This window comes from Somniosus microcephalus, chromosome 4 (genome assembly GCF_052327205.1).
Source record: "Somniosus microcephalus isolate GS21.2 chromosome 4, FLI_Smic_1.0, whole genome shotgun sequence".
Lineage (NCBI taxonomy): Eukaryota > Metazoa > Chordata > Chondrichthyes > Squaliformes > Somniosidae > Somniosus > Somniosus microcephalus.
The window spans coordinates 9,955,814-9,982,910 of NC_140990.1; the positions used below are offsets into that span (position 1 = coordinate 9,955,814).

At 48.4% G+C, this 27,097-nt stretch overlaps 1 pseudogene; it reads right to left on the reverse strand.

Moving 5' to 3' along the window:
• On the reverse strand, window positions 1-19,886 carry LOC147118269 (uncharacterized; annotated as a pseudogene).
• Window positions 19,887-27,097: the final 7,211 nt, after the last annotated feature.

Genomic DNA, 27,097 nt, shown 5'->3' on the forward strand with positions numbered 1-27,097 from the left:
TTAAAATTCCACGGATTGTAACAACTCGACTTTTGGATTGATCGGCAAGATTTGATGAAATCTACGGCAGAAATACAACAAAAATCAGACAAATTACCGACAGTCTGTCTCTCTGTATATCTTAGTCACTCTTTGTGTCTGTTTGTGCGTCTGATTGTGAATATATGTGTCTGTCTATGTGTGTGTCTGTCTCTCTGTGTATGCGTGTGTCTGTATGTGAATCTGTCTGTGTATCTGTGTGCGTCTGTATGTGTGTGTGTGTTTCAGTCTTTGTATCAAGCACTGAATAGCTACTTCCTTTACCATGTCCTTGATAGTATAGTGGTGAGTCTTCAATTCCCCAACAGGTTCTCTCTCTGTAAGGGTAACCAGAAGAGCTTCTTCTCCCCGAGACAGACCCTCTGATATAAAGGGTCGACCTCCGCCTTATTCCCAATCAATCACACGGAGTCCGGAGGTTTGTTCAGTAAATCAACTTTATTTTACAAGTCGGCAGGGGAGGCATTCATCCTGGGACGAATGCTCTCCGATCGCTAAGATCCCCTGCCTTATATACAGTTTTTTGTTCTAAGTCGTGGCTTACATCATACAGTTGATTTCAGGTGCAAATTCTTGTGACCCGTGTGCACATTTTGACCGTTTACATAGTCCTGTGACCCCATATGTTATCTTTACCACATTCCTCAATTAGTAACTAACGGTTTGTGCACATTATTCAAGTAGCAACTGACAGTTTGACCATTTGACCACATTTCACTATACCTCCCTCTGGGACATGTACACAACAACTCCTGATATGGTTGGATATATGCTCGGTTCCTCAATTCCCTTATTTTAGCCCTTTTAACTCTTTCAGTCCCCCCCTTTTGGTCCTTATTAATCCCTTTTAATCATTGACCAACCCGATTCTTTCTCCTATTATGGTGTCCTGCTGGGGTGGTGATCAAATCCACCCCATTGGGTCACCTTGTTTATATAATCATATTATCCTGATTTCTCGGCCCCCTGATGTAATAAAACTCACTCCGCACTTGGTTTGAGCATCAAGCAAGGCTTTAATCAACTTGGTTCAGAACATGGAGGTCTAGTTGTACTTCACTAGTTCCTTGTCTTTACAAAATGTCCCTGGAAAGCTGGGCCCACGCCTGAGTATTTATACTCCTTGGACGGCGCCACCAGCTGGCCGTCCAGTGCTATTTCATAGGTAGTTTCTCGATGAGATTTATGACACCCCCTACATCCTTCCCATCGACATATTATCCACCCAGTTACATAGGTTAAAACATTGATGTTATTAGTACTATACATCCATTAAACAGGTCTTTCTCCCAGCCTTCTCTTGTTCATAGTAATATTCCGTCTGCTCGATGGGAATCTGCCCAGGAGAATTCTGCAATAATTACCACTGGACAGCACATATTACTACTTTATCAATGTCATGTACATTTCTTCCATTGCCCTCTTTTTTCCTTTCTACGTTTTTTACAGGCGGCGCATGCTGCTATTCCCATTCCTATCGCCAAAACCAACTGTACTACAACTAGTATGTGAGAGGTAATGTGGATCCAGGGGTGGATGTTGACATTCATCCCCCAATCCCACTGCTTCTCATACCATGGGACCTCCTGTAATTCTACCTCTATGTCCCTTCCTAGTTCCCTAAGGTCCCCTTGTAACATTACGCATTGTTTCACCATTTTGCTTAAGCCCTCTTTTATCTCTAGCAGATCCTCCTGCAGGTGGGGTATCGGAGCCCCCACGGGATCTTCATAATTGACCAATTCATCTCTTAAATTATCTGGCACGTTTAGTTTCACCTCCCTTGAGTGTACATACACCAATCTCACCTTTCGCGGGCTTTTTCTTTCACAGCTGGTGCAATCAGGAGAGCAGGAGGCCAGTAACTCTTATATAGGTGGAGCTGTTGCTAAACCCGAAACACTACAGTGTAGTGTCTCCCACCCTTCCACCTCCTCTAACCTTTTAGGGGTTAGGGGAAGTTGAAAAGGTAGGTTCAATTTATTTTATTTCAGGAGCCTAACCTAGGTGGAAAAGGTTCCAGGACAGGAGGCGGCAGTGAAAATACAACACCAGAAAACAGGTAGGTGACTGGTTGGTGAGTACTTTCACAAACTTATTCTAAGTAGAATTCAATAATTAAGCTAAATCGTAGTAAATAAAAGGGTATTGCAAGGGTTAAGTCATGGAAGGGCAGCTCGGACCCGTGCCATGCTCCTCCTGTGCCATGTGGGAAATCAGGGACACTGTCCCTGACAACTATGTGTGCAGGAAGTGTGTCCAGCTGCAGCTCCTAGCGGACCGCATGGCGGCGCTGGAGCTGCGAATGGACTCACTCTGGAGCATACGCGATGCTGAGGATCTTGTGGATAGCACATTCAGTGAGTTGGTCACACCGCAGGTAAAGGCTAGCTCAGACAGTAAATGGGTGACCAAAAGGCAGGGTAAAGGCAGGAAGGTAGTGCAGGAGTCGCCTGCGGTCATCTCCCTCCAAAACAGGTTTACCGTTTTGGGTACTGTTGGGGGAGATGACTTATCAGGGGAAGGCACCAGCAGCCAGGTTCAGGGCACCATGACTGGCTCTGCTGCACAGAAGGGCGGAATAAAGAGGGATAGGGCTATAGTGATAGGGGATTCAATTGTAAGGGGGATAGATAGGAGTTTCTGTGGCCGAGACCGAGACTCCAAGATGGTATGTTGCCTCCCTGGTGCAAGGGTCAAGGATGTCTCGGAGCGGGTGCAGAGCATTCTGAAGGGGGAGGGGGATCAGCCAGTTGTCGTGGTACATGTAGGTACCAACGATGTAGGTAAAAAGAGGGAGGAGGTCCTACAAGCTGAATTTAGGGAGTTAGGAGCTAAATTGAAAAGTAGGACCTCAAAGGTAGTAATCTCTGGATTGCTACCAGTGCCACGAGCTAATAAGTTTAGAGAGAGTAAGATAGATAAGCTAAATACGTGGCTTGAGCAGTGGTGCAAGGGAGAGGGATTTAAATTCCTGAGGCATTGGAACCAGTTCTTGGGGAGGAGTGACCTGTACCAAGGGGACGGTCTACACCTGAACTGTGAGGGAGCCGATGTCCTCGGGGTAATATTTTCTAGGGCGGTTCGGGAGGATTTAAACTAATTTGGCAGGGGGATGGGAACCTAGGTAGTGGAAAAGAGGGAAGTCATATGAAGTCAGAAATAGATGGTAGAAAGGTGAGAAGCAATAAGCAAAGGAGAGAAACACAAAGGGCCAAACTAATTCATAATGAGAGTGTGAAAAAAGCAAGCCTGAAGGCTTTGTATCTTAATGCTAGAAGCATTAGGAACAAGGTGGATGAATTAGTTGTGGAAATAGAGGTAAACAAGTATGATTTGATTGGGATTACAGAAACGTGGCTGCAGGGTGGGCAAGGCTGGGAACTTAACATCCAGGGATATACAATATTTAGGAAGGATCGGCAAAAAGGTAGGGGAGGTGGGGTAGCATTGCTGGTAAAGGAGGGGATTAATGCAATGGAAAGGAAGGATATTAACTCGGATGAAACGGAATCTGTATGGGTAGAAATGAGAAATAGCAAGGGGAGGAAAACGTTAGTGGGTGTGATATATAGGCCTCCAAATAGTAATATGGAGGTGAGGGAAGGCATAAAAAGGGAAATTAGAGAAGCGTGCGATAAGAGCACAGCTGTCATCATGGGTGACTTTAATTTACATATTGATTGGACTACCCAAATTAGTAAAAATTCTGAGGAGGAGGAATTCCTGGAATGTTTTCGGGACGGTTATCTGGACCAATATGTCGAGGTGCCGACTCGAGATCAGGCCATTTTAGACTGGGTATTGTGCAATGAGAAGGGACTTATCAGCAATCTTCTTGTACGAGGCCCCTTGGGTCAGAGCGATCATAATATGATCGAGCTCTCAGTCGAGATGGAGAGTGAGGAAATTGAATCAGAGACTAAGGTCCAGAACTTAAATAAAGGGAATTACGAGGGTATGAGACGGGAATTGGGTAAGATTGATTGGGTGGTGTTTCTGGGGGGATTGACAGTGGATAGACAATGGCAAGCATTCAAAGATAGAATGGAAGAATTCCAGAACATGTTTATACCGGTTTGGCATAAAAATAAACCTAAAAAGGTGACTCAACCGTGGATAACGAGGGAAATTAGGGACAGCATAAAATCAAAAAAAAGGGCATATCAACTGGCAAAAAAAAGCACCAGACCGGAAGATTGGGGGCAGTACAGGATACAGCAAAAGAGGACAAAGGGATTAATCAGGAAGGGGAAAATAGAATACGAAAGTAAACTTGCAGCAAACATAAAGACAGACTGCAAAAGCTTTTATCGGTATATCAGGAGGAAAAGACTGGTAAAATCCCAAGTCGGTCCCTTGCAGTCCGATTCGGGAGAATATATAATGGAGAATAAGGAAATGGCAGACCAATTAAACTCATACTTTGGTTCTGTATTCACAAAGGAGGACACAAATAACCTCCCAGGAATATCGGCAAACATAGGGACTAATGAGAGGGAGGAGCTGACAGAAATTAGTATCTCTAGGGATATGGTGTTGGGTAAGTTGAGGGGACTGAAGGCCGACAAATCCCCAGGGCCTGATAAACTACATCCTAGGGTACTTAAGGAGGTGGCCCTGGAGATAGCAGATGCTCTAAGGATCATCTTCCGGAACTCCATTGACTCGGGAACAGTACCCGTGGATTGGAGGGTAGCTAATGTTACCCCAATATTTAAAAAGGGGGGTAGAGAGAAAGCAGGGAATTATAGACCAGTAAGCCTTACATCGGTTGTGGGCAAAATGCTAGAGTCCATTATTAAGGATAAAATAGCGGAGCACTTGACAAATGGGGAAAGGATCGGACAGAGTCAACATGGATTTACAAAGGGTAAATCGTGTTTGACTAATCTGCTGGAATTTTTTGAGGAGGTAACTGGTAGAATAGATGGGGGAGAGCCAGTGGATGTGGTGTACCTTGACTTCCAGAAAGCCTTCGATAAGGTTCCACACAAAAGATTATCATGCAAAATTAAGGCTCATGGGATTGGGGGCAAAGTATTAACGTGGATAGAGAACTGGCTGGCGGATAGAAAACAGAGAGTTGGAATAAACGGCTCGTTTTCGGAGTGGCAGGCAGTGACCAGCGGGGTGCCGCAAGGATCTGTCCTGGGACCCCAGCTGTTCACAATATATATAAATGATCTGGATCAGGGAATTGGATGCAATATTTCCAAATTCGCTGACGACACTAAACTAGGAGGAGGGGTGGGCTCTGATGAGGATGTCAGGAGGCTACAGTGTGATTTGGACAGGTTGGGGGAATGGGCGGATACGTGGCAGATGCACTATAATGTGGATAAATGCGAGGTTATCCACTTTGGGGGTAAAAACAGGAGGGTAGATTATTATCTAAATGGCAATAGATTGGGAGATGGGGAAGTGCAGAGGGACCTGGGTGTTCTTGTGCACCAGTCACTGAAGGAGAGCATGCAGGTGCAACAGGCGATTAAGAAGGCAAATGGTATGTTGGCCTTCATATCAAGGGGGTTCGAGTATAGGAATAGGGATACCTTACTACAGCTGTACAAGGTGCTGGTGAGACCGCATCTGGAGTATTGTGTACAGTTTTGGTCGCCCCATCTGCGGAAGGATGTTCTTGTCATGGAAAGAGTGCAACGGCGATTCACCAGGCTGATACCTGGAATGGCGGGAATGACCTACGAAGAGAGATTAAATAGTTTGGGCTTGTACTCACTGGAGTTTAGAAGATTGAGAGGGGATCTCATCGAAACATATAAAATTATGGCAGGCCTGGACAGGCTGAATTCAGAGAGAATGTTTCCAATGGCCGGGGAGCACAGAACCAGGGGCCACAGTCTAAAAATAGCGGGCAAATCATTTAAAACAGAGATGAGGAAGAATTTCTTCACTCAAAGAGTGGTGAGCCTGTGGAATTCCCTGCCACAGAGGGCTGTGAAGGCTAATTCAATAAATATTTTCAAGAGAGAATTGGATATATTTCTGAAGGCTAAGGGGATTAAGGGTTACGGAGAAAAGGCGGGGACGGGGTACTGAACTGGTAAGATCAGCTATGATCTCAGACGAAGATCAGCCATGATCTCATTGAATGGCGGAGCAGGCTCGAAGGGCCGAATGGCCTACTCCTGTTCCTATCTCTATGTATCTATGTAATCTGGTGTGTCCAATTGTCACAGGGATCTTTGGCGTAAAGCAAAAGTTAGGCATCGGGATTACACATACATGGTTACTATATTGGTACTCACTCTCTGTGGTGGCTATACAATACTCCCCTCTGCCTCTATATCCCGAGCGGGTGTGATGGCGATAATTCCAACATGCACCCCTCTGTCTTATTATCGCCGCACTCATCCTTGGGGCCTTCTCCTACCGGATGTGGGCATATCGTAAGCGTACCTTTCCCATGGCATCTGTTTAGGGAAACTCCTCTCATAGTACCATTCTTCCCGATGGCATAGGTATCAATTGGATAGTATTGGAGGGATGTCTCCCCCCTCACTATGCCTATGTTTGTTACCTGGTACTGTGGGTATGGGGTCATATCTAGTCCCACCACTGGTATGAGTACCATGCCTATCATTGCTGTCACTTCTGCTTTGCATTTTTGTATCACTGGATATACTCTGGTCATCCCTTTGGGGGTACAAGCACTCAGAGGGCCTGGATTCTGGCTCAGGCCATAGAGCTGTGTGCTGTTAACCCAGTCTGGTACCTCGCCTCATTGTATCTGTGCCAGATTGTATTTTAACTGTCCGGTGGTCCATTGGCCATAGGCATGACACAAGCCTCTCCCGACATCATCTTTTGCCTGTTCCTCATCTCTATGGTTTAGTTTGTTGATAATGCTAGCATGGTCCTCTATAACCTTGATTCCCTCGAGTAATTTCCTTATTGTATGTCCTCCCAACATCGATCCTTTTTGAGTCAGACCCGTTTCTTTCTCTTAGATCTGTTGCATTACCCTTTGTAATTGTTCCACACTACTCTGGAATCCTTGTATATCTAGGCCATTAATGAACGATGTCCCTATATTTATCCCCGTGAGTACATCGTTTCCTAAGCCTCTCTTAATTCTTTGGTGGAATGCAGCATGTCCCCTGAAACTAGTAGCCCCTGTCGCATCAGCAGCTTGGTTAATTACATTCTTCATCATATATGCATACAACTCTCTAGTTTTAGTGAATCTTTCACAATATCCTGGCCACTGTAACATGGTTAAGTTCATTGTACCGGTACAATTTCGTGTCTCACGTTATCATACAATTGTTCTCCCTCAGTAAATAATACTAGCCCATTCATGGGTCCAGGTTTCATATCTGGACATTGTAGCATCCTCGGTTCGCTTGCCTCTTCTTTCTGTGTATTGGGAGCCGTGGATGAGACTCCGAATGTGATTGTTCAGTTAAAACATGGTGCTTTCTCATCATGTACTTGTCGTGTAATGTGGGATGTCCCTTTGCTTATTTCATGTCGCAGCAGTAATCCCACCTTTATGCTGAAGTTTCCCTGTAAATTAAGCAGAAGCCTGGTCGTCACCAGAGGCTAGTTTATCTCCGGTGTTTATTCCATTGATCCTGTGGGATTTAAGATCAGGTGGGTTATTGCTTTATTGTTTTAATTGGGTCCAATGTTTACATCTACCCTTTCCCCTCATATATATGCACATGTATCGCTGGTCATGATAACCTCTAATGGTCCAGTCCATCTAGGTGAGAATCTCGATCTCTCTGGCAATATTTTAACAAATACCTGCTCGCCCACCTTGGGTAGGGGCTCGGAGGCCCCATGCTTTTGTGTATTTTTATCTGGTTCCTGGGTTCGAATCCAGCCTTGGGCGACTGTCTGTGTGGAGTTTGCACATTCTCCCCGTGTTTGCGTGGGTTTTCTCCGGGTGCTCCGGTTTCCTCCCACAGTCCAAAGATGTGCGGGTTCAGTTGATTGGCTATGATAAATTGACCCTTAGTGTTAGGGGGATTAAATACGTGGGGTTACAAGGATAGGGTGGGATATGTGTTGGTGTAGGGGTTACGGGGATCGGGTGGGATATGTGTCAGTGCAGGCTCGATGGGCCGAATTGGCCTCTATCTGCACTGTGGGGTTTCTGTGATTCTGTGATTGTTGTTCTTTAACTTCTTGTTTGAGCTCTTTCAATTGATTATCCAATGTTTGTACGTATTTCCTAATGTTATCTTTTAAGGGTCCTCGTCCCTCGCTACCAGATGCTACTCCTTCCGGCAGACACATTGCTCGTCCAGTCATGAGTTCATATGGTGTCAGTCCGGTCACCCTGTTTGGGGTGGCTCTCAGCCTCATCAGGATACACGGAAGGACATCCACCCATCCCTGTCCGGTTTTGGCTATGGCCTTACTTAAGGCTATTTTCAGGGTTCTGTTCATTCGCTCTACCATGCCTGAGCTTTGCGGATGATAGAGGATATGGAACTTCTGCCTTACTCCCAGTACCTTACAAGCTTCTTTCATTACCTTTCCTGTAAAGTGGGTACCTTGATCTGAATCTATTTGCAACGGGACCCCTCATCTCGGTATCACGTCGTATGCAAATATTCGGGCCACAGTCTGAGCACTACAGTCTCTGGTAGGGAATGCTTCCACCCACCTTGTAAACTGGTCTATGATCACTTGGCAGTATTTCTTCCCTCTGCTGTTATTCTACCTACTGCTATTGGCGTAGGCATCTCTGTGTCCACTGCTGCTCTTGCTGCCTGATCAGCTAACATATTTCCTTTATTTTAATCACTGCTACCTCTTCTGCTCCCTTTACCGCTTATACTAGGTCTCTCACTACCTCCTCATGCTGTATTTGTCCTCCTCCGGAGGTTACATATCCTCTCCTATTCCACGCTATCATATAATCATGCACTACCCCAAATGCATATCTACTATCCGTGTATATATTTACTGTGTTTTCCTTTTGCCAATTTCAATACTTCCGTGAGAGCCACTAATTCTGCTACCTGCGCTGAGGTCCCTCCTTCAAGCCCTCCCTTTGCGACTGTTTCTCCGTTCTCGGATACTACTGCCCAACCAGTGGGTGGCTCCCCATTTATATATCGGTGAGATCCGTCTACATAAAAGGTGTTTTCGGGATTTTCAAGGGGCGATTCTGATACGGTTCCTCTGACCTCTTCTTTGAATACTAACTGATACTCGAGTGCCTCACCCTCTGATAGAGTCAACCCCGCAGAGGGAATGCTATCTTCCCTTATAATCTGGACTGCTCTGTCCTTGGGTATCAATACTGCTTCCCAAGCCGCCCTCCTGTCTGATACAGCCTTCATTTTGCCTGTGTTTAGTAGGTCCACCACTGTGTGTTGTGTGTGTAATATCAGCTCTCCTGACATAGTGACGGGCTCGCATATCCGCACCGCCCATGCGGTGCAGTCGAGGGCCGCCATGCATCTCAGAAGGCAGTGGAGGCCAATTCATTAAATATATTCAAGAAGGAGTTGGATATATTTCTTAAGGCTAAAGGGATCAAGGGATATGGGGAGAAAGCAGGGACCGGGGTACTGAGTTTGGATGATCAGCCATGATCTCATTGAATGGCGGAGCAGGCTCGAGGGGCCGAATGGCCTACTTCTGCTCCTATCTTCTACATTTCTATGTTTCTAATTGCTTCCCACACACACAGCAGGAGAACGGCTTCTCCCCAGTGTGAACTCGCTGCTGTATCATCAGGTTGGATGTCCAAGTGAATCCCTTCCAACACACGGAGCAGGTGAAAGGCCTTTCAATTGTGTGAACTCTTTGGTGTTTCAGCAGGTTGGATGAGCAGGTGAATCGCAACCCACACACAGAGCAGGTGAACGGCCTCTCCCCAGTGTGAACTCGCTGGTGTTCGATCAGCGTCGAGGACTGAGTGAATCTCTTCCCACACACGGAGCAGGAGAATGGCCTCTCCTCACTGTGAACTTGTTGGTGTTCCAGCTGTCTCGAGGACCGAGTGAATCCCTGCCAACATACGGAGCAGGTGAACAGCTGCTCCCCAGTGTGAACAAGCTGGTGTGTCGTCAAATTCCCGGAGCTTTTAAACCTTTTCCCAGTCAGAACATTTAAACAGTCTCTCATCAGTGTGAACTCGCTGGTATGTTCGCAGGATGGATGTCTTAGTGAATCCCTTCCCACACACAGAGCAGGTGAACGGCCTCTCCCCAGTGTGAACTCGCTGGTGAGTCATCAGATTCCGAGAGCTTTTAAAGCTCTTCCCAAAGTCAGAACACATAAACGGCCTCTCATCAGTGTAAATAAGCTGGTGTTCCTTCAAAGCCCTGGAGTTTTTAAAACTCTGCGAACAGTAAGAAGTTATATGATTTCTTGTCAGTGTGAACAAGCTGGTTTCTCAGCAGGTGGGATGGATAGACAAATCCCTTTCCACACACGGAGCAGGCGGGACGCACTGTCCCCAGAGTGACTGTGCCGATGAACTTCCGATGCAGACAGGGAACTGAATCCCTTTCCGCAGTCCCCACCTTTACCCGGTTTCTCCCCCGTGTGATGGTGCACGTGTCTTGCCAGGGCAGGCGATCGGCTGAATCCAAGTCCACACATGAAACACATGTGCGGTTTGTCCGTGCTGTGATCGCTGCTCTCTCCTTCCATGTGCAAAGGCCGATGATATTCAGGTCGTGATGAATCGAGCGACTCTGTCAGATTTTGAGTTGATGTTTGGTTTGAGCTTCCTGTCTGTAAATGCTCCACTTCTAAAACCCTATAAAAGGAGTTTAGAAAGGGGGTAAGAGGGAGAATGTTGTCTCATGTCGCCCTTTCCCAGCACAGGGGCAGTGAAGCTGATTTTCAGGCCCCAGCTGCTGCACAGGTTGGTTGAAAGGATCAACAGTAATGGCGGCTGCAATCCCCACAAGCCCCCGCGCTCCAGAAAGCGCTCCGGCCGCCGCGCTGAGTTGTGGCTGACACTGCGCATGCGCCCCATGGCCCCGCCCTCTTCTACTCCACAGGCACCCGGCCCGCACCGCGCAGGCTCAGCACACACCCCGCCTGAGAGCGTGAATCTCCGGCAAAGAGTGAGTTTTATCAGGGTTTTTTTATATATAGCGGAGAGAAGCGCGGGCGGGGAGATAAAGAAAAAGAAAATACAAACCGGACTGTCCCAGCACCCTCCCGGCACCGAGTGGAGCAGATTGAGTGGCCACAGCCCCTTGTCTTCTGCAGGGAGCCGGACTGGGGCATGTCATCAACTCCACGGCGGTGACTGACGGGAGCTCCGACCAATAGGGAGAGAGCGGACGGAGCTTGGCGGCAGGTCCTCCAACCAATCGGGGTGTCCGAGGGGTGGGACTTCCGCCGCCTGCTTCTCCTGCTGCTGAGACAAGTGGAATGCAGCAGAGGGCGCTCTTCTGAGTTTGGGACTCAGGCATGTTAGTGGAGCAGTGCAGAGGGAACTTTACTCTGCACTGGAGGGGCAGCACAGAGTTTTAGACTCGAGTCTCTGGAGTGGGACTTCAACCCACAATCTTCTGACTCAGAGGCGAGAGTGCTGCTGCCTGAGCCACGACTGACACTCTGTATCTAACCCGTGCTGTACCTGCCCTGGGAGTGTTTGATGGGAAAGTGTAGAGGGAGCTTTACTCTGTATCTAACCCGTGCTGTACCTGCCCTGGGAGTGATTGATGGGACAGTGTAGAGGGAGCTTTACTCTGTATCTAACCCGTGCTGTACCTGCCCTGGGAGTGTTTGATGGGACAGTGCAGAGGGAGCTTTACTCTGTATCTAACCCGTGCTGTACCTGCCATGGAAGAACTACGTGAGACTCTAGAACTGATATAAATTATCTTTATTGACATTCAGACATGACTGTTTCACCCGATAACAAAGTGATACAACCTTATTCTGGGGAGCACCACTCAGAACCGAGAGTGATCAGGACCATGTTCTGGGAGAGTCTAACCACCTCTGCTTGACATTCAAGGGCAATAGCATCACCGAATCCCCCACCATCCTGGGGGTGACCATTGACCAGAAACTTAACTGGACCATCCACATAAATACAGTGGCAACAAGAGCAGGATATGCTGCTGGGGTTTGATGAAGTCGGCTCATGTGGAGCATAAACATCAGCATGGACCTGTTGGGCCGAATGGCCCCTCTCTGTGCTGTACACTCGATGTAGCAGTCAGGAAACGGGATTGTTCGGACCTGTCCATTCACCTCCTCCTGAAGCCCTGCTGAATGGCCCCTCTCTGGGCTGTACACTCGATGTAGCAGTCAGGAAATGGGATTGCTCGGACCTGTCCATTCACCTCCTCCTGAAGCCCTGCCGAATGGTCTCTCCTCAGTGCGATAGTGTTCCTGCGAGCTTTTAAATCTCTTCCCACAGTCAGAACATTTTACAGGGTCTCAGTGGTAACTCGCAGCTCTCTAAATAGGTTGGACTGTTGTGGAGTATTTTAAACCAACACTCGACACAAGGTTTTAGGTCAATAGTCAAGTTGTCTTTATTACACCGGTGGGGAAACAGTCTGCTCTGTCTTAGCCAGACTTCTCCAAATTGGTACAGCAAACACGACATTTTTATACATTAAATACACGTGTCATTCCTGCCACCTGATTGGACCTTGGTCCGTGTTGTATCCGTGTGTTAATAGAGACACGGAAGGCAGGAGTAGGTTTCACAGGTGTTTACTGAACAAAGTCTGGAGGTGAACTAAAAGATACAAAACACTATACAGGCTTATATAGCCCGAGTGGCCATTACCGGCATTACAGTACACAGGGGCCCTTAAAGGCACATACACCACAATTCCTCCCCTTTTAGACAACCAGTACATAACATTTTAAGTAATTGTTATTTAACATGTTTACAAGAACAATAATATACATATTGCTGCAGTTAATCAATTATAAGTCAGTCTCTCTGGAGGCTTCCTGACTCGGTCCGGATAACGCCTCGGTGGTGTAGTAGTTTTCGGTGGTGTAGTAGGTTCTTTTGGCAAGGTTGATTCGGCTGGAATGCCAGTGTCGGGTTCATCTGGTTCTGGCATCACTGGATCGGAGGTAGATACTATGGGTATCTCTGCTTCATCATCAGGTGTATAGAGTTGTGGTGTAGGTTGTCCCTTTTCGGATGACTCTATGATCTGGTCAGCATGGTGCCTTATTATGCTTTCTCCAATGTCCACGGTATACATCAGTGGTCCTAGTCGTGTGCAAATAGTTCCAGGCTGCCATTTCTCGGTACGGTAGTCCCGGGCCAAAACTTGTTGACCTATCTGGAAGGTTCTAGTTGGCCTTTCATTCATGCCTTGAAATTGCCGGTTCTCTACGTCCCTTCTGATGATTGGCTTGATCAAATCCAGCCGGCATCTTAGTCTTCTATTGAAAAACATCATGGCGGGAGTCTGGTTTGTAACCATATGTGTTGAATTCCTGTATGCAAACAAGAAGTTATCTACCTTATGCTGTAGATTTATGTCTTCATTACCCATGGCTTTTATGGCCTTCTTGAAGGTCTGGACAAGCCTTTCAGCCAATCCATTGGTGGCGGGATGGTATGGGGCGGACGCGTAGTGCTTAACCCCATTGTTTTTTTAAGAACTTCCTGAATTCTTCGGACACAAATTGTGGTCCATTATCAGAACAGATCTGTTCAGGCAGCCCATTCCTGGCAAATATGGTCCTTAATACTGTGATGGTTTTTTCCGTGGTGGTGGAGGACATCTTTATTACCTCCGGCCACTTGGAGTGTGCATCAACTGCGATTAAGAACATTGAGTCCATAAATGGACCAGCAAAGTCGATGTGTACCCTTTGCCATGGAGATGAGGGCCACTCCCATGGATGTAGAGGAGCTTGTGGTGGGGCGTTTTGGACCTTCTGGCATCCTAGACAGCCCTTGGTCATTTCTTCGATGTCTCCATCGATACCTGGCCACCACACAAACGCTCTGGCTAAGTTCTTCATTTTCACTCCACCCAGATGCCCCTCGTGAAGCTCCTTTAGCACTTTATCCTGGAGTTTGGGTGGAATCACCACTCTGGATCCACACATCAAGGTTCCTCGGCACACTGACAGCTGTTCCCTTCTTTGCGAGAATGCTGGCAACAGTGGTTCACCATGTGCTGGCCATCCCTTCACCGTTAAATCGTAGACTCGTGAGAGAGTCGGGTCATTTCTCGTTTCCTTTTCAATGGCAGAATTTGTTACTGGTAGACATTCTACTATGGTAGAGTGGAACATTTCCACTGGGTCCACTCTAGGTGCCTCTTCTACCGTTGGCAACGGTAGACGCGATAAACCATCAGAATACAAAGGATCAAAACAGCATGGAAATGCTATGTCATATTGGTGTGCCCCTAGGAAAAGGGACCACCTCTGTAGCCTTTGTGCTATCATAATGGGAACGCCCTTTTTAGGGTTGAATATGGAGACGAGGGGTTGATGGTCAGTCAACAAGGTAAATTTTTGTCCGTGTAGGTAATGGTTGAATTTCTTCACTCCCCATACCAGGCTGAGTGCTTCCCTGTCGATCTGGGCATAGTTACACTCAGCTGAGTTCAATGAGCGTGACGCAAAAGCTATCGGCCGTTCTGAGCCATCAGGGAATCTATGTAATAATATCGCTCCTACGCCGTAAGGGGATGCATCGCACGCCAGTCTGATTGGCAGTGATGGGTTGTAATGAGCCAAAACTTCCTTGGACGTGATCAAGCCTTTACATTTATGGAAGGCACGTTTACAGTCCTCGCTCCATTCCCAAATTACTCACGTTTGTAGCAGTTCGTTAAGAGGGTGCAGAACAGTTGACAAGTTCGGTAAAAATTTATGGTAGTAATTTATCAATCCCAGGAACGACCTTAATTGTGAGACATTTTCAGGTGCTGGTGCTTTTATGACCGCTTCAATTTTCTCAGGGGACTTATGCAACCCTTCTTCGTTAATTATGTGCCCACAATATGATATTTCTTTCTGGAAAAATTCACACTTGGGGCGGTTTGCTCATAGGCCCCGTTCTCTCAGCCTAGTGAGCACCTTCTCCAAATTGGCAAGGTGTTCATTGTCGTTTTCTCCTGTTACAAGGATGTCGTCTAGGTAGCATTGAGTCCCAGGAATCCCTTGCAGGACTTGTTCCATAGCTCTTTGCCAGATAGCTGGAGCTGATGCTATTCCGAAAACCAGTCGATTGTACTGGTACAGGCCTTTGTGTGTGTTTATTGTGAGATACTTTTTAGAGGCCTCCTCAACCTCCATCTGTAGATATACCTGTGCCAAGTCAATTTTTGTGAAACGTTTCCCTCCGGATAGTGAGGCAAAAATATCTTCTATCCTCGGAAGAGGATACTGTACCATGTGAAGGACTGGGTTTACAGTCACCTTGAAGTCCCCACAGATGCGAATTTTTCTCTGTTCTTCAGATTTATCATTATTTAACGTTTTCTTCATGACCGGGACGATGGGTGTTGCCCACTTGCTCCAATCTATCTTGGATAACACGCCTGTCTTTTCCAAATTCTCCAGCTCTGCCTCGACTGCTGGATGAATTGCGTATGGCACCGGCCTTGCCTTAAAAAACTTGGGAATTGCCGCATCTTCCACCTTTATTGAGGCGGTGACGCCTTTCAAGGTTCCTAGTTCCTGTTGGAACACTTCTTTGGCGTTGGCCAAGATGTCTTTTAATCGTTCAGGTATGATGTCATCATCATTTTTTTTCTTACTGGTCACCGTCAGTGCCTGAATGGAGTGCCAGTCCAAACGTATCTTCCTGATCCATTCACGTCCCAACAGCGGTGGGCCACCATCTTGCAGAACGTATAAATACAACTTCTGTATTTCCTTGCCGTTGTATACAACAGGCACCTTTATTTTCCCTTTTGGGTATACTTTCTGCCCCGTATATGTTTTCAAGATAATGGATGTGTCTTTCAAAGGTATATGCGGAAATAGGCGCTCGTAATCCCGTCGACTTATGACGGTTAGGGCTGATCCTGTATCTAGCTCCATTTTAACTGGGGACCCCGCTATCGTGAGGGTAACCCAAATGGTCTGGTAATCTTCTTTGGCAATTACATTATGTAATTTGAGAGAGCTTAGTCTCTTGTTTCCGGAGTCGCTATTGCTCTTCTGGTCTTTGGAGCTACTGTCCGTCATAATTTGTACCTTTCTGTATTTTTTCTTATTGATTTTTTTTCTGTCAGTGGATTTTTTGTTTCCAGATCGGCATACACATGTAATGTGTCCCATCTTTCCGCATTGCCTGCATGCTTTGTCCTTGAACCAGCAGTCCCTCTGGTCATGGGTGGATCTGCCGCAGCGATAACATCTCTCAAAACCCCGTGTCATTTCATGGGTGCTGAAGTGCTGTGGCTTTTGCTGTATCTTTGCAGCTCCTCTTGCTGCTGCTTCATATGATACAGCCACACTGAAAGCCTTGTCCAGTGTCAAAATCTTTCTCAGAAAGTAGCTTTTTTTGTGTTCCTTCACTTAGGAGACCGCAGACGACTTTGTCTCATAGAGAATCTGCCAGTCCTGTCCCGAATTGGCAGTGTAGGGTATCAACAATCTCCTTAAAATTCTTGTCCATTGGTTTGGCTGGAGTGATTAAGTTTCATAACAGCCCGTATGTCCTTGCGCCCATTAGATTTAGAAGTACCGATGCCTTATCATCTTTTATTTCATTCGCTGTGCAATATTTCTCCACTCTTTCCACATATGTGGTCCAATTCTCTATATCGTTATCGAAAGCATTAATATTGCCAGCCTTAGGCATCTTGAAAAAAAAATGGCGCCTCCCGCACTTTCCTTCCTTTCCTGCAGAAAAAATGGCGCTTCCCACGCTTTTCCGCCACTGCTGCTGCTGACAACGCTGTTTTCCACGGTTTTTATTTACAGGTGGAGACTCGTTCCCGCCGGACTCTCTGGGACTTTTCCCTCCCTCTGCTTCTCCGAACGCCGACCTGCTTTGCAGCGCCGGCCGTCTCCCGAGTGCTCCCCCCCTGTCTGTGTTTGCCTCCACCTTCGCTGCTCGGCCCCGCTGCAGAGCCAGCCGATGGAGCCCCAGCCCGCCGCCCAGGAAGGATTATTGCAGTACCTGCCACCAGCTCGGCTAGCTGGTGAAACCACAGTTTTTTTCCCCGTTTTTTTTTTCTTGCTTTTCTTTGACTTTCGTCTGAGGAATCCATCTTCTTGAGGTGCTGCCGAATTGCAGGTAAATCCGTTTCCACTTCGTCGCCACTGTTGTATCCATGTGTTAATAGAGACACGGAAGGCAGGAGTAGGTTTCACAGGTGTTTACTGAACAAAGTCTGGAGGTGAACTAAAAGATACAAAACACTATACAGGCTTATATAGCCCGAGTGGTCATTACCGGCATTACAGTACACAGGGGCTCTTAAAGGCACATACACCACAGCCCACATGCATCTTCACTGATTGGTTGCCTATGCTGCGTTACATTAAAGTACCGCCTTTATTATTGGCCGTTATCCCCCAAGCTGTTGTTGCAGGTATGACCTTTATTTATGCCAAATGGGTCTCGTCAACATTGTACTTCTGACTCATTGTCCTCCTTTCCTGCCTCTCTAGGCCTCTTTCATTGTTTTACTTTCCTGCCAGAACAGAACTTACATCCTCTTGGCCTCTTCATGGTTCCATGTCCAGCTAGGTTGTCTCAACTGTCAGTTCAGCAACTTAGAAAAAGCTTACTACTGCAAAAGGCCTATTAGATTATTGTCTTTGTTACACCATTCAGTGAAACTGCCAGCGATGTCAGTTTAACTCTTTCCCCACTGCAGGACGCTCAGTGAACGGCGACTGTCCGGTGTGAACTCGCTGGTGTCCGAGCAGGCTGGACAACTGAGTTTATCCCTTCCTTCACTGGGAGCAGGTGAATGGCCTCTCTCTACTTCAAAGTGACTGCTGTTTCAGTTGGCTGGAGAACTGAGTCAATCCCGTGCCGCCTATGGAGTCGGTGAACGGTCTCTCCCCGATGTGAACTCACTGGTGTATCAGCAGGAGGGTGGACTGAGCAAATCCCTTCCCACACACGGACCAGGTGAACGGTCTTTCCCCAGTGTGAACTCGCTGGTTTCTTCGCAGGAGGGTGGACCGAGCTAATCCCTTCCCACACACGGAGCAGCTGAACAGCCTCTCCCCGGTGTGAACTCGCTGGTGTATCAGCAGGAGGGTGGACCGAGCGAATCCCATCCCACACACGGAGCAGGTGAACGACCCTCCCCAGTTTGAAATCGCTGGTGTATCAGCAGGAGGGTGGACTGAGCGAATCGCATCCCACACACGGAGCAGGTGAACTTACTCTCTCCAGTGTGAACTCGCTGGTGTATCAGCAGGAGGGTGGACCGAGCGAATCGCATCCCACACACGGAGCAGGTGAACGTCCTCTCCCCGGTGTGAACTTGCTCGTGTCTCAGCAGGACGGTGGACTGAGCGAATCTCTTCCCACACATGGAGCAGGTGAATGGCCTCCCCCAGTGTGAACCCGCTGGTGTCTCAGCAGATTGGATGACCAAGCGAATCCCTTACCACACACACAGCAGGTGAACGGCCTCGCGCCGGTGTGAACAGGCTGGTGTATCAGCAGGAGGGTGGACCGAGTGAATCCTTTCCCACACACGTAGCAGGTGAACGGCCTCGCCCCAGTGTGAACTCGCTGATGCGTCAGCAGGCCCGCAGAGTTCACAAACCTCTTGTGACAGTGAGAGCAGCCGTATGGTCTCTCTCCAGTGTGCAGCCACTGGTGCTTCATCAGGTACTGGGAGCATTTAAAGCTCTTCCCACAGTCTGAACATTTAAAGGGTCTCTCATCAGAATGAACTCGCTGGTGTCCCAGCAGGTTGGACAAACATGTGAAGTCCTTCCTACACACGGGGCAGGTGAACGGCCTCTCCCTGGTGTGAACTCGCTGGTGCATCTGCAGGTTGGTTCCCACACACGGGGCAGGTGAACGGTCTCTCCTTGGTGTGAACTCGCTGGTGTCTCCGCATGTGGGAGGACTGAGCGAATCCCTTCCCACACACTGGGCAGGTGAACGGCCTCTTCCCGGTGTGAACTCGCTGGTGTCTCCGCAGGTGGGAGGACTGAGCAAATCCCTTCCCACACATGGGGCAGGTGAACGGCGTCTTCCCGGTGTGAACTCGCTGGTGGGTCCGCAAGCTGAATGAATGAGCGAATCCCTTCGCGCACACGGAGCAGGTGAACGGCCTCTCCCCGGTGTGAACTCGCTGGTGTGTCCGCAGGTTGGAGGACTGAGCGAATCCCTCCCCACACACTGGGCAGGTGAACAGTGACTTCCCGGTGTGAACTCTCTGGTGGGTCCGCAGGTGGGAGGATTGAGCGAATCCCTTCCCACACACGGAGCAGGTGAATGGCCTCTCCCCGGTGTGAGCTCGCTGGTGTCTCAGCAGATTGGATGACCAAGCGAATCCCTTCCCACACACGGGGCAGGTGAACGGCCTCTCCCCAGTGTGAGTTCGCCGATGAGCTTCCAGTGCATACGGGTGAAGGTATCCCTTCCCGCAGTCCTCGCATTTATGCAATCGGTTCCCACTGTGACTGCGCTCGTGGCTAGTCAGCTGGGCGAACCCCTTCCCACAGTCCTCACATTCATACCGTTTCTCTCCAGTGTGCCTGCCCTTGGGGCCCTCCAGGTCGGGCAATCGGCTGAATGTACGTCCACACATGGAACACGCGTGCGCTTTTTCTGCACTGCGATCGCTGCTCTTTCCTTCCATGTGCAAAGGCCGATGATATTCAGGTCCTGATGAATCCAGTGACTCTGTCAATCTTGATGTGATGTTTGGTCTGAGCTTCCTGTCTGTAAATGTTCCACTTCTAAAACCCTGTAAAAGGAGTTTAGAAAGGGGGTAAGAGGGAGAATGTTGCCTCATGTCCCCCTTTCCCAGCCCAGGGGCGGTGAAGCTGATTTTCGGGCCCCAGTTGCTGCACAGGTTGGTTGAAAGGATCAACAGTAATGGCGGCTGCAATCCCCACAAGACCCCGTGCTCCAGAAAGTGCTCCAGCCGCCGCGCTGGGTTGTGGCTGACCCCGTGCATGCGCCCCATGGCCCCGCTCCACAGGCGCCCGGCCCGCACCGCGCATGCTCAGCACACACCCTGGGCCCCTGTCAATCATCCTCCCCGTGCATGCGCGCTGGGCCCCTGAGCTCCAGGCTGCTGCGCGGGGCTTTCTTTGTAAAGTCGATGTTGGTTAAGAGCCGCAGTGAGGGAAAGTGAGTTTTCCCCCAGATCCGATTGAGATCAGAGGAGGGGAGAGAATAAAGGGGAATCCAAACCTGAGAGCCAGGTGGAAACTCCCTGGACACCGAATGGATTCAGCCGCGCCCTTCACGTGGGGTGGCGAGGGGGCAGAGTGAACCAGAGCACGTGACCAATAGGAAGAGGGCGTGCGGAGGTGGGCGGAGCTGACTGGCGGCGGGTCCTCCAATCAATGGCGGAGCTGCAAGGGGGCGGGACCTCCTCTCCAGCTCAGGTGTGCTGGGGCCGATTGTGACATAGAAACATAGAAGATAGGAGTAGGCCATTCAGCCCCTCGAGCCTGCTCCGCCATTCTCATGGCTGATCATCCAAACTCAGTACCCTGTCCCTGCCTTCTCCCCATACCCCTTGATCTCTTTAGCCTTAAGAACTATATCTAACTCCTTCTTGAATATATTTAATGATTTGACCTCAACTGCCTTCTGTGGTAGAGAATTCCACAGGCTCACCACTCTCTGGGTGAAGAAATTCTTCCTCATCTCTGTCCTAAATGGCTTACCCCTTATCTTTAGACTGTGACCCCTGGTTCTGGACTCCCCAGCTATTGAGAACATCCTTCCTGCATCTAGTCTGTCTAGTCCTGTTAGAATTTTATAAGTTTCAATGAGATCCCCTCTCATTCTTCTAAACTCCAGCGAGTATAAGCCCAATCGACCCAATCTCTCCTCATACGTCATTCCTGCCATCCCAGGTATCAGTTTGGCGAATTTTCGCTGCACTCCCTCCATGGCAAGAACATCCTTCCTCAGATAAGGCGACCAAAACTGCACACAATACTCAAGGTGTGGTCTCACCAAGGCCCTGTACAACTACAGCAAGACATCCTTGTTTCTGTACTCAAACCCTCTCGCTACGAAGGCCAACATACCATTTGCCTTCTTAACCGCCTGCTGCACCTGCATGCTTACCTTCAGTGACTGGTGCACAAGGACACCCAGGTCTCGTTGCACTTCCCCTTCTCCCAATCTATTGCCGTTCAGATAATAATCTGCCTTCCTGTTTTTGCCACCAAAGTGGATAACCTCGCATTTATCCACATTATACTGCATCTGCCATGCTTCTGCCCAATCACCCAACCTGTCCAAATCATACTGGAGTTTCTCGGCATCCTCCTCACAGCACACACGCCCACCCAGCTTTGTGTCGTCTGTAAACTTGGAGATATTACATCTAGTTCTCTCGTCTAGATCATTTATATATATCGTGAATAGCTGGGGTCCAAGGACTGATCCCTGCGGTACCCCACTAGTCACTGCTTGCCACTCGGAAAAAGACCCGTTTATTCCAACTCTTTGCTTCCTGTCTGCCAACCAGTTCTCTATCCAAGTGAATTCCTTGCCCCCAATCCCATGTGCCTTAACTTTACACGCTAATCTCTTATGCGGGGCCTTATCGAAAGCCTTCTGAAAGTCCAAATACACCACATCCACTGGTTCTCCCTTAGCTATTGTACCAGTTACATCCTCAAAAAATTCCAGTAGATTAGTCAAGCACGATTTACCTTTTGTAAATCCATGTTGACTTTGTCTGATCCTGTCACTGTTTTCCAAGTGCTCTGCTATTACATCTTTTATAATAGACTCTAGCATTTTCCCCACGACCGATGTCAGGCTTACCGGTCTATAATTCCCCATTTTCTCTCTACCACCTTTTTTGAATAGTGGGGTAACATTAGCTACCCTCCAATCCATGGGAACTGTTCCAGAGTCTATCGAAGGTGATGGTAAGCATGCAGGTGCAGCAGGTGGTTAAGAAGGCAAATGGTATGTTGGCCTTCATAGCGAGAGGATTCGAGTACAGGAGCAAGGATGTCTTGCTGCAGTTGTACAGGGCCTTGGTGAGACCACATCTTGAGTATTGTGTGCAGTTTTGGTCGCCTTATCTGAGGAAGGATCTGAGGGGATTAACACAATTGCATGGAAGGATATTAGCTCTGATGATGAGGAATTTGTATGGGTAGAACTGAAAAATACCAAGGGGCAGAAAACGTTAGTGGGAGTGGTATATAGACCTCCAACCAGTAATGCGGAGTTCGGGGATGGCATCAAACGGGAAATTGGAGACGTGTGCAATAAGGGCACAGCAGTTATCATGGGTGACTTTAATCGACATATAGATTGGGCTAACCAAATTAGTAACAATACTGTGGAGGAGGAATTCCTGGACCAACATGTCGAGGAACCAACTAGAGATCAGGCCATCTTAGACTCGATATTATGTAATGTGAAAGGATTAATTAGCAATCTTGTTGTGCGAGGCCCCTTGGGTCAGAGCGATCATAATATGATAGAATACTTCATTAAGATGGAGAGTGAAATAGTTGACTCGGAGACTAGCGTCTTGAATTTAAATAAAGGAGACTACGATGGTATGAGGTGCGAGTTGGGTAGGATTGATTGGGGAATGACACTCAAAGGCTTGACGGTGGATAGGCAATGGCAAACATTCAACGACCGCATGGATGAACTACAAAATTTGTTCATCCCAATTTGGCATAAAAATAAAACAAAAACTTGACTCAACCGTGGCTAACAAGGGAAATTAGGGATAGCATAAGATCCAAGGAGAGGACATATGAATTGGCCAGAAAAAGCAGTAAACCTGAGGATTGGGAGCAGTTTGGGATTCAACAAAGGAGGACAAAGGGATTAATTAAGAGGGGGAAAATAGAGTATGAGAGTAAACTATCAGGGAACATAAAAACTGACTGTAAATGCTTCTATAGATATGTGAAGAGAAAAAGATTGGTGAAGTCAAGCGTAGGTACCTTGCAGTCAGAATCAGGGGAATTTATATCGGGGAACAAAGAAATGGCTGACCAATTAAATACATACTTTGGTTCTGTCTTCACAAAGGAGGACACAAATAACCTCCCAGAGATGTCGGGGAACATAGGGTCTAATGAGAGGGAGGAACTGAAAGAAATCAGTATTTATAGGGAAATGGTGATAGGGAAATTGACGGGATTGAAGGCCGATAAATCCCCAGGGTCTGATAATCTACATACTAGGGTACTTAAGGAAGTGGCCCTAGAAATAGTAGATGCATTGCTGGTCATCTTCCAGAACTCGATAGACTCTGGAACAGTATGCATGGATTGGTGGGTAGTTAATGTTACCCCACTGTTCAAAAAGGGTGGTAGAGAGAAAACAGGGAATTACAGACCGGTAATCCTGACATCGGTAGTGGGGAAAATGCTAGAGTCCAGTATAAAGAATGTAATAGCAGAGCACTTGGAAAAAAGTGACAGGATCGGACAAAGTCAACATGGATTTACAAAAGGTAAATCGTGCTTGACTAATCTGGAATTTTTTGAGGATGTAACTGGTAAAATAGATAAGGGAGAACCAGTGGATGTGGTGTATTTGGAGTTTCAGAGGGCTTTCGATAAGGTCCCGCATAAGAGATTAGCGTGTAAAATTCAGGCACATGGGATTGGGGGCAAGGAATTGACTTGGATAGAGAACTGGTTGGCAGACAGAAAGCAAAGAGTTGGAATATACGGCTCTTTTTCTGAGTGGCAGGCAGTGACTAGTGGGGTACTGCAGGGATCGGTCCTTGGACCCCAGTTATTCACAATATATATTAATGATCTGGGCGAGGGAACTAGATGTAATATCTCCAAGTTTGCAGACGACACGAAGCTGGGTGGGCGTGTGTGCTGTGAGGAGGATACCGAGAAACTCCAGTATGATTTGGACAGGTTGGGTGATTGGGCAGAAGCATGGCAGATGCAATATAACGTGGATAAATGCGAGGTTATCCACTTTGGTGTCAAAAACAGGAAGGCAGATTATTATCTGAATGGCAATAGATTGGGAGAAGGGGAAGTGCAACGAGACCTGGGCGTCCTTGTGCACCAGTTGCTGAAAGTAAGCATGCAGGTGCAGCAGGCGGTTAAGAAGGCAAATGGTATGTTGGCCTTCGTAGCGAGAGGGTTTGAGTACAGGAACAAGGATTTCTTGCTGCAGTTGTACAAGGCCTTGGTGAGACAACATCTGGAGTATTGTGTGCAGTTTTGGCCGCCTTATCTGAGGAAGGATGTTCTTGCCATGGAAGGAGTGCAGCGAAGATTCACCAGGCTGATACCTGGGATCACAGGAATGACATATGAGGAGAGATTGGGTTGATTGGGCTTGTACTCGCTGGAGTTTAGAAGAATGAGAGGGGATCTCATTCAAACTTATAAAATTCTAACAGGACTAGACAGACTAGATGCTGGAAGGATGTTCCCGATGGTCGGAGAGTCCAGAACCAGGGGTCACAGTCTAAGAATAAGGGGTAAGTCATTTATGACAGAGATGAGGAGGAATTTCTTCACCCAGAGAGTGGTGAACCTGTGGAATTCTCTACCACACAAGGCAGTAGAGGCCAATTAATTAAATATATTCAAGAAGGAGTTGGATATATTTCTTAAGGCTAGGGGGATCAAGGGATATGGAGAGAAGGCTGGAACAGGGTACTGAGTTTGGATGATCAGCCATGATCTCATTGAATGGCGGAGCAGGCCCGAGGGGCCGAATGGCCTACTCCTGCTCCTATCTTCTATGTTTCTATGTCATGGAGGGAGTGCGGCGAAGATTCACCAGACTGATACCTGGGATGGCAGGAATGACATATGAGGAGAGATTGCTTCGACTGGGCTTATACTCAATGGAGTTTAGAAGAATGAGAGGGGATCTCATTGAAACGTATAAAATTCAAACAGGACTACACAGACTAGATGCAGGAAGCATGTTCCCGATGGTCATGGATTCCAGAACCAGTCGTCGCATAGAAACATTGAAGATAGGAGCAGGAGTAGGCCATTCGGCCCCTCGAGCCTGCTCCGCCATTCAATGAGATCATGGCTGATCATCCAAATTCAGTACCCTGTCCCTGCCTTCTCCCCATATCCCTTGACCCCTTTGGCCTTAAGAAATATATCCAACTCCTTCTTGAATACATTTAATGATTTGTTTAATCTGAAGAACACATGAGAGAGGGGGAGGGAGTCCCTTTAAATGTAGAGAGGGTGGGCGTCCCTTTAAATGTGCAGGGGGTGGGTGTCCCTTTAAATGTGGAGGGGGTGGGTGTCCCTTTAAATGTGGAGGGGTTGGGTGTCCCTTTAAATGTGGAGGGGGTGGGTGTCCCTTTAAATGTGGAGGGGGTGGGTGTCCCTTTAAATGTGGAGGGTGTAATTGTCCCTTTAAATGTGGAGGGGTGGGTGTCCCTTTCAATGTGGAGGGGGTGGGTGTCCCTTTAAATGTGGAGAGGCGGGGCCGCGCATGCTTATTCGGCCCCCTCACCAGAACACGAGGCTGCCAGTGCGCCTGCGCGGGGCTTCCGGGGTGCTGCCGGAAGACTGGGCCGGGGGAAGAGGCGGAATCAGCGGCCGGGGTAAAGTCAAGTGTTGGGGAATCGATTTAAATCGAGGTGAGGGGGGGGGGGAGCGGAGAGCGAGATTATAAAGTAAAATACGAGAAAAATCAAACCTCAGAGTCGGGCGGGCGGAAGGCGGAACCTCCGCGGACGTGTCGGTGTGAGCCGGAGCAATGTGATTGTGACTGACTGGAGGACTGAACTGGGCGGCCTGGTCCTCCAACCATTGGCGGGGCGGGACCTTCCTCCCCGGCACTGAGGCTCAGGCCCGATTGTGACGTCATCAGAGGATGAGGCCATTCAGGTGGAGGCAGGACCGGGCCTGTGACTGACGGGTACACTGACCAATAGGACGAGGGCTGAGGTGGGAGGACTGAACTGGGCGGCCTGGTCCTCCAACCAATGGCGGCGCGGCAAGGGGGCGGGGCCTCCTCTCCAGCTCAGGTGCGCTGGGGCCGATTGTGACGTGCTGTCCCCAGGTGAGAGCAGCTCAGTCAGCACAGAGCTGGGGCTGGAATCTGGGAGAGGGGCCGCAGGCAGCGGGCCTGGCAAAGGGGCACAAGCTTCACAATACAAGCTTCTTTCAAATGCACAATTGTTTCCTACACACAGCCTTGGTCACTCTGCAAAAACAACTGTTTAACAATTCATCATAACTCCCCTGCTTTAGGAGAGGCGTAGAGTGCAAAAGCAAGGAAGTTAGGATGAAACTGTGTAAAAGACTGGAGTCAGCTGTGGCTCAGTGGATAGCAGAGTCAGAAGGTTGTGGGTTCAAATCCCGCTCCAGGGACTTGAGCATATAAAGCGAGGCTGACACTCCAGTGCGGTGCTGAGGGAGCGCCGCACTGTCGGAGGGGCAGTACTGAGGGAGCGCCGCACTGTCGGAGGGGCAGTACTGAGGGAGCGCCGCACTGTCGGAGGGGCAGTACTGAGGGAGCGCCGCACTGTCGGAGGGGCAGTACTGAGGGAGCGCCGCACTGTCGGAGGAGCAGTACTGAGGGAGCGCCGCACTGTCGGAGGGGCAGTACTGAGGGAGCGCCGCACTGTCGGAGGGGCAGTACTGAGGGAGCGCCTTCTTAACCGCCTGCTGCAACTACATGATTACCTTCAGCGACTGCTGCACAAGGACACCCAGGTCTCGTTGCACTTCCCCTTCTCCCAATCTATTGCCATTCAGATAATAATCTGCCTTCCTGTTTTTGCCACCAAAGTGAATAACCTCACATTTTTCCACGTTATATTGCATCTGCCATGCTTCTGCCCAATCACCCAACCTGTCCAAATCATCCTGGAGTTTCTCGGCATCCTCCTCACAGCACACACGCCCACCCAGCTTTGTGTCATCTGCAAATTTGGAGATATTACATCTAGTTCCCTTGTCTAGATCATTAATATATATTGTGAATAGC